At 34.0% G+C, this 8,740-nt stretch overlaps 1 protein-coding gene across 1 annotated transcript in view; it reads left to right on the forward strand.

Annotated features, from left to right (window-relative positions):
- LOC123531750 (CCR4-NOT transcription complex subunit 9-like) overlaps positions 1-8,740 on the forward strand; it is a 492,904-nt gene that overhangs the window by 342,826 nt on the left and 141,338 nt on the right. The gene's annotated exons all lie outside the window — the stretch shown is intronic.

Genomic DNA, 8,740 nt, shown 5'->3' on the forward strand with positions numbered 1-8,740 from the left:
AATGAACGGCATTTAATCCGTAATCTTGTGCACAGAAGCACCCATAGGAAAACATAATAAGACGACCTGTTACGTTTACGATTATTTTTGTTTTTAGTTTCGTTGGCCATCCATAGAAGGTCAAGTGGTCGCACTTAAACAGTGGGGTTAAAGGCGCATTCTTTCACGAGAGAGGTTCGACGAAATAACATTTTTTTTCATGGATATAGATATCAGCATCACTACCGTTGTTCCAGTTATGTTTGATCATTTTCCGTATGTTTATTTCATATAGTTTGTCATAATTCAAACCAAGCTTATTTAAACATTTCAGCTTAGGTTAACTGAAAACCAGAATTCCGTATACAGGACAGTGAGATCTTTGATCTTGAAGGGCATGTCCGCCTTCACCTGATTGGATGAAATTGTCTTTAGTGAGTACAAAAATAATATTATGTTTGATGTTGCAAAGTACTTTCTCGCTCCTTTCTTTCCTGTGTTTGGAAAGTAGGAAGCAAGATATCATTTGCTGAAGTTAAAGTTCGCAATCATGTGCCAGAAAAAGCCAGAATTAGGATGAACTTCACCGGCAAGGATTAAGAGACATTTGCAACTGACAACATCAGAACTATGTGATATATACAGAGAAAGTTATAACTGAAAACATTTTGTTAACTATATGTTCTTAAACATAGCAGTATTTTGTCATTTTGTCAGTTCTACTTCCACTTTCATATTGCAATGTCTGCAATGTTTTGAAAAATTAATGTACATCTTTTGTAACATTTCCAACACTCGGAGTGCGTGGAGAAATAGGTTAACTACAAAATAAGATTAGACATAATGTCAAAATATTTTTGAAAAAGATTTATTTTTCTACAAGACAAAATGTGGACAAGCAAAGTACATAATGATATAAGAGAGAACTATTCTAAGCAGAACAACCTCTATTGAAAGACACTTCTCCTTATTCTGAACAGTTATACAAGTATATATCTTACGAAAAACAAAGGCCTATAAAGCGTAAAATCATAAAACAAAAATTCCCCCGAGGGGCAGTTTCAAAACAATTAACATGAATATTAAATAAACCCAACAAGTCAAAATGTTTGCGTTATAATGTACTTCAGTGTATACAGCTCAATTTATAGACTCGTCTATCGATTAGGGAAATCAGCTTTAATTTATTTATGTAAAAGTCACTTCATATTAAATAACACTACCTAAATAACGTACTCTCCAATATCAAAAGTACAAAAACATCGCTGACCTAGAAACCGAACTGTACTACTCCTCGTTTAATTGGGTCAACAGTGTTGTTGTACTTACAAAATAGACTGGCCCGGTTTATAGGCTGGTCAGGGCTACGGATATGGGATATGTATTGTATTTTGTCATTATTTTTGAGCAAAGATCCCCATCAGTTTGGAATCGTCCATGTTTACAAACACGTTTGTTTATTTTATTATCAGTAGTCTATAAACTGGCAGTCACTGACCGGTAGCTTTACATACAAATATGTGCATAATTTATTAACGCAAATCATTCAAGAAACATTTGAAAAGTGGGCTTTTTATAGTTGTTTTACATAATTTACTTTAATCGGCTTGCAAACATAATGTTATTTAAGAAAAAATATATCTCATCCAGTGATTTGTCGTTGAATAAATCACCGCTTGGAGTTCAGATGCGAAGGAATTATATCACGAGGGCGTAGCCCGAGTGATATAATAATACGCATCTGAACGACAAGCAGTGATTTATTCAAGAGCAAATCACTAAATGAGATATATTATTTCGATTCTAACACGTTATAAAGGATTTTAAAGTACATCCTTGATGACATGCATTAAATATTTGCCCGTTTTCAATCGGTTTCTTTTCCAGCGCGCCGCTATGCCGCTTGACGCCGTGACGTAATAAATGTGACGTCAGAACAGTGATTTGTTGTATGATAATTCATTGCTTTCTTCCTTCTTTGTTTAATAAGAAAATGAATCGGATCGTGTTAGAATTATTATTTAGCATATCAAAATGTTAGGAGATAGAAGCCTTAAAGTGGTCAATATCGCTGACTTCAACAAACTACTTGAATATCACCTCTGTGGGTTCAAGCCCTGCTCGGGTCTTCATGTGAGGAAACCATCCAGCTGACTTGTGAATGGTCAGGGGTTTGCCTGTGCCTAAAATAATGGTTGGATGGACAAACATGATGTCATACACGTGTGACATGAACTGTGTTTCATGTAGTGTAACTGCTCCTTCGGTAGCAGTCTTGCTTCTTTTGAAAGAAATCAACAAGTGACTTGCTCATTTATTGCGATTGATTTAATAGATAGATACATGAACATAGGTATTTCTAAATGTCTACATATAAGCATAAGTAAATAGGATACGTGTCCAAAAATTAACAATCAGATTATTTGCAGTGATTAGTCTTTGTTTTACATTGCTAAATTTAAAGGAAAGATAATGAGATGTGCATCATTAGCTAACATACACTGATAACAATAAATAACCAGTTACAACGTCTATAATGTTTTTAAACAAAGCTACAAGTGTGCCAGTTCGTTCTGAACATTTCACACAAATCATTACTGTTTAATAAAGCAATCTGGTAGTGTTTATTAATAACTATTTCATTTTCTGATTTCAACTTTTGGCTAATATGTATTAATGCAGATTGTGTTAGTACATGTAGAAATTTCAACACTGGTTTACAGTATGCATGCAACGTAACATTTGTACAGCTGGATAACTATTTGATATATCTATCATATAAAGATATCAAAGCAAAGCATTTCACAAATTGGAATATCAAGTGCATTTGCATGCCAGATATAATTAATAATAAATGAAAAGCCTAAACTGATAATTCGCAGAAAAGATGCAACGTAGCATTCCTTATATTGAAGTGAGTTTGGTCTTAATGACGATATTTAAAGGACATGATGGGTTTGACATTTTAATATTGAATGAATAAGAACTAATTCGTTCGATCTCATAAAATTGCTCGAGTTGATATTACCATAAAATCCACGAAAACAGTAAAAATTAAAGCTTCATGTAAGTGTAATATGAAATTAGGTGATACCTAAAAGACAGAGCCCCCTTAAAAATTAAAGGAGTGGTGTTAAAATTGTCTGGAATCATGAATTCGTTAAAGAAGTTTATGTTGTATTAGATCTATTAAAATTATAAGTATTAATGATAATTCATGATTTCTGAATGCATGTTTTAGATTGCATCAAATTTAAATCTTCATATTCTGTAGGCCCTATAATTAAAAGAAAGTTTGATATAGATTAAAATCTGCACCAAGATAAAGAAAAAAAACGTATTTGAATAATTTCTGTTATTCTTATTAAAACGTACTGCATCGACAATTTTACAAAAATTATTATCATACTGGAAACCAGTCACAAATGATAACTCATTCAAATTGAAAAGCTTCAAACCTAACAGAATTTCATTAGGCCAATAGCCAAAGGAATTCTGTCTCTTCGCGTGTGAATGTTTGGCAATACGGACTTATTGTAAAAAAGTTAAAGTTAATAGAAATTAGAATTTACGTAATCCTGGAAATGACTATTGTAATTCTTTTAAATGTCATTATTGTCGAATTTTGGTTCTTTCTGAAAGGAAGAATGATTGTGTCCAACTTTCAGTCAAAAATACTGCTATAACAGACGCCTGGTAAGGGAAAATTACAATCATTTACATGACTGTACAAAGCTAGTTTAAACCCAAAGGACTAGCAATTTTTAAAAGTTAATGATCAGAATTTTACCTAGAGAAAAACAGTGTTTGTCGAAATTCTCGAAAAACCCTGTTTATTTACTGAACTTCTAAGTTAACATTTCTATGGCTTTTTTATGGTTAATCTTTTAGCACTATAAAATAGGGATGGTAGTAAGAACCTTTTTGATGTTTATTGATAATTCATCGCCAATAGTTTTAGTTTTTTTGATAAACTCTGGTCAGTGATTTTAAAGCTAACGGATGAAATATATGCGAACGGGGAGAAGAGCATTATTTGCTTTTCACAGTTTAATGCCTGTATATTTTGATCCTAAAGCTGTTTTTTTTTTAAGTTATGTCTACTGACTACTGCACAGGCACTACATTGGAACCTGACATCAAAACTAAACACTTGTTAAATTTCTCATGAATGACTAGTTATACAATATTTTCAAAACCCAATAATAATACAAAAAAAAAACTGAAATAAAAAAATAATCAGGTCCAGGTGAGGTTCGAACTCACGACCTCAGGTTTTCAACGCGAACTCGCTAACCACTACACCACTGTGGAGTTATGACGTCATCATGACAAACATAAGTATATATAATAAAGTTCGGTAATGGCAGCGTGACGAAAGTCGTTTCAAAATGAAAATATTGTACTTTATTTCTTTTTTCTTCGTAGAAAATGTATTTAGCACTAAATTTTTATTATCAAACGCGCATTTACATTTTTATTCAATATTCAAAGCAGTAAGCGGGACGCTTTTGTCAACCGTAAATAGTAAGCGTCTACTGACGTCTTTACTGATTAATTACTATGAGAATAGTGCACATGAAAAACTCCGAACAACATCGATTCCAAAAAGTACCACGAATTTTCAACTCGATAGTATCCAAAGTTAGATCTCTCTATTCGTTTTCTTGTTCATACGTCTAACCGTAATGCGACGCTGTCGGCGCCGCTTCGCGGTGCCAGTAGCTCTGCTAATAGGGAATACCTTTGTAGATCTGGCTATGTATGATTACTGATAAGATAAGATAACAGATTACTAGGATAAAGAATAAACACGTAACGCTCGATTCTATATATGAGCCGTGCCATGAGAAAACCAACATAGTGGGTTTGCGACCAGCATGGATCCGGACCAGCCTGCACATCCGTGCATTCTGGTCAGGATCCATGCTGTTCGCTTTCAAAGCCAATTGCAATTAGAGAAACCATTAGCGAACAGCATGGATCCTGACCAGACTGCGCGGATGCGCATTCTGGTCTTGATCCATGCTGGTCGCAAACCCATTATGTTGGTTTTCTCATGGCGCGGCTCATATATGTATTCAATGCCTTTGTAGAGGACAGTGCAGCTTTTGAGAGTTAAGGCTTATCAGGTGGCTTCTCTTTGTTTTACTAAAGAGACAGCACATAATATTGCATCTTCAACATGAACAAACATTGACCACCTAGAATCATTTTTTTTTAAATATTACTAAGCTACTTATCGTTTCAATGAAAAGAATGAATACTATCTTAATCAGCGAAGTTAACAGTTAGCAGTCCGCAAAATACAATGACGAGAATCTTTGAATGTTTCTGTTTGCCTTAAATCTAGTCAACACACGTACAGATATTTACATATTCATTCGGTTGGTATTTGATATACCTACAGAAATGTACATAATTAAGTCTTAAATAATAATAAATATTTATAGGAAGATCATTTAATTAGCTTGAATGGTGCTAGTCATAATAAATACAAATTAATCAGCATGACATATGTTGTTCATAATAAAAAATTAATAAGCATGAATATTACTTTTTATAATAAATGAAATTAATAAGCATGATATGTGCTTTTTACAATACATAAAATTAATTAGCATGAAATGTGCTATTTACAATAAATGAAGGATGCTGTTCACGGTAGACAAAATGAATCCTAACATAAAAAAAGACATTAATACATCTTCCAGCGTTGACGAAAAGCATTTATTAGACATGTTAGTAGTTAACCATTGAAGGAGTACTTAATTAACAGTTACTGTCAAACATACTATATATTGTCGTGTCGTCATGTATTTGATGATCAAGCAACCAGAAGCAACATCAGTCTGACATATTCCAAAACGCTGTATTGTTTTGCACTAAATCTCATTATGCAATCAATTGGTGTCTCGTGAGATCTGCTTGGAGTTAACATAGGTATGGTCAACATGGTTTGCTTTTCTTGGTCTCTCTTCTGAAAAGATATTTTTATATCTTGTTATTTACTCCTTGTAGCAGATAAAGCTGTTTTACAGTTGATGCGTTCGAATATCGCGGAGGTGTGTCTTCTGTTTTACTATTTTGAGCACAATGTCGAGTTTATACTGTGCGACTTCGATCACCAACCATTGTTTTCTTCGTTCTACTAAATTGTTATCGAATTGACTTTGGTTTGACTAAAGTGACGTCGTCAAGTAACCCTTGTTGGACCAGGCCAAATCGATAGTTTTACTAGTTGAGAGAAGGCGGAAAAGGGTAAGAATATGACTTGAACGTCTTTTTATCTTCAGAAAATGTGTGGAAATTAAAACTGCTCGAATAAGTCACGCCTGATGTTGACTTTTTTTTAGGGTAAAGGTTTTAATGAACAAAATATTGATCACAGTCATATTGTCTAAACTTAATACTAAAATTAGATGCATCAACTCCTTGCCAAGACATGCGCATTATAACTTCCGTAGCCAGACCACGGCTGATGATCCAAGTCACTCACTGCGATATGAAACGTTTTCTGAAAAGCTATTTTAAATTCAACTTTTAAGCAAATTATGTAGAACAAAAATTCTTCTATTGACCACTATAATTTTTCAATTACCAGTACCTATTTCCTTAATTAAAAGATGTACCGGAATCGTAAAGTCATCACCTATGAAAACAATACATAAGGTCTTCGTATCATGTTTTTATGCAAGAATAGCGACAATTCATATTTGCTTTGTATATCAATGTATGTAGAAGCCCTTCGGATATGTTGTTGGCCTCGGCCTTTGGTCTGGGTCAAAAACAATAACTCGGGGTTCTGCAGACGTTAATAAAAATAAACGTGTATCAACCCTTTATTCTTACCATTGTAATACAAGGCCTTCGTGTCATCAGCTGCAGCAAAATCGTGTTGCCTTCCTGCCACAGGATGAAGATAGTCACCTCTTAGCTTTGTGTCTTTAGTTTGTGTTTCAGCCATAGGGTGATTAATTTGTTTTGTACTTTGGTCAACTCCAACCTCTGTGTCAAAGTCTTGTAACTGTAGATAAGGATGAGGTACAAGATATCCCTGTGACTTGTCATATTCATTGTGGACGTCACAAATTTCATTATATGTATCTGCAATCTCATCATCATTTATTCCAGCGTAAGGTTCAGCCGTTTCTTCATTTTGCTGGCTTTCAGCTGTCTCTGTACTTATATAACTGAATAACAAAAGTATGTTTTTTTAATAATCTGTCAGTGGTAGTAGATGCAGACTGAGGGAACTCAGCCTCGTTACAGCTTTTTTGAAATGTACTATAAGGAAAAAGGAGCAGCTCACAAAGGTTTTGATTTCTAACTAAGTTAACATGAACAATATTTATGAACAGATTGTTAGTTGTCAAATCACCGGAAACGCCGGCCTGGTGTAGAAGACATATCTGTCTTTCAAAATACTACAACTCACAAGAGCTGTTACTTCGATGCTGGATAGTGAAACTGGGAACATCTGAGGAAACTGGAGCTGTCACTGGAGTGTTTAATGACTCCAATATTGGATGAAGATTTTGCACAATAGCTCGAGTCTGTGTCAAAAATATTAAGTAATAAGAAAGGTAAAGATAAAGTGTATCAAAATACTACATAAATATAATTCTAGGCAAAAAGTGGACGCAATCATAAAATATTGGTGCAAGAGGTATGCATCTTGTGATATATGATGTGGGTGAAGATGTGAAACAACTACTTAAACTTTCAATCAAATGCATTTCGTAATAACTGAGATATAGTGAAAATGCATCAAAATTAACCTTACATTCTAAGTAAAAGGGGACTTAAATCATGAAAACTTGGTGCCAGAGTTATGCATATTGTGTCATATGATGTGGGTGATGATGTTGAACAATTATTTTAGTTTGAATCGAATCCATTCAGTAATAACAGATATAGAGTGAAATTGTATCAAAACCTATTTGTAAGTAAAAAGGGGGAATAATTCATGAAAAATGTGCGCCGAATTTATGCATCTTGTGTCATATGGTGTGGGCGATGATGTTGAACAATTGTTTTAAGTAGGAATCAAATCAATACAGTAATAACAGAGATAGAGTGAAAGTGTATCAAAACTTTAACCTGAAATTCTAAGTAAAATGGGGGAATAATCCATTAAATATTTCTGCCAGAGTTTTGCACCTTGTGTCATATGATGTGAGTGATGATGTTGAACAATTATTTTAAGTTTGAGTCAAATCCATTCAGTAACAACAGAGATAGAGTGAAAGGTCTCATAACATTAACCTGAAAACCTAAGTGAAAAGGGGGAATAAATCATGAAATATTAGTGCCAGAGTTATGACCCTTATGTCAGATGATGTGGGTGATGATGTTGAATAATTGTTTTAAGTTTGAATCAAGTGTATCATGTAATTACAGAGGTAAGAAGAAAAAAGAGAAAGTGTAAAAAACTTTAACCAAGGTTGGGGTGCGGAAAGACGCCGACGCCGGGTCGTGTAGGGTAGCTCTCCTTATACTTCGTATAGTTGAGCTCAAATGATATAGTAGAAAAATCGTTTCATCGGACACCTAAATTTGATATAACATGACTTGTTTATTTGGCTGACTTAGCGCCGTTTTACAGCAAAATTTCAATTTATGAAATGGTAGCCAGTTAATTAACCCGAGTTCTTAGATTGTATTCAAGTATTTTGTTGTATTTTCTGTACGTTACTGACAACTTCTCTACCTGAATCTTAAAGGAAGGACACATCGTGACGAATAAAACATGCACCGC

This window comes from Mercenaria mercenaria, chromosome 11, assembly GCF_021730395.1.
Source record: "Mercenaria mercenaria strain notata chromosome 11, MADL_Memer_1, whole genome shotgun sequence".
Lineage (NCBI taxonomy): Eukaryota > Metazoa > Mollusca > Bivalvia > Venerida > Veneridae > Mercenaria > Mercenaria mercenaria.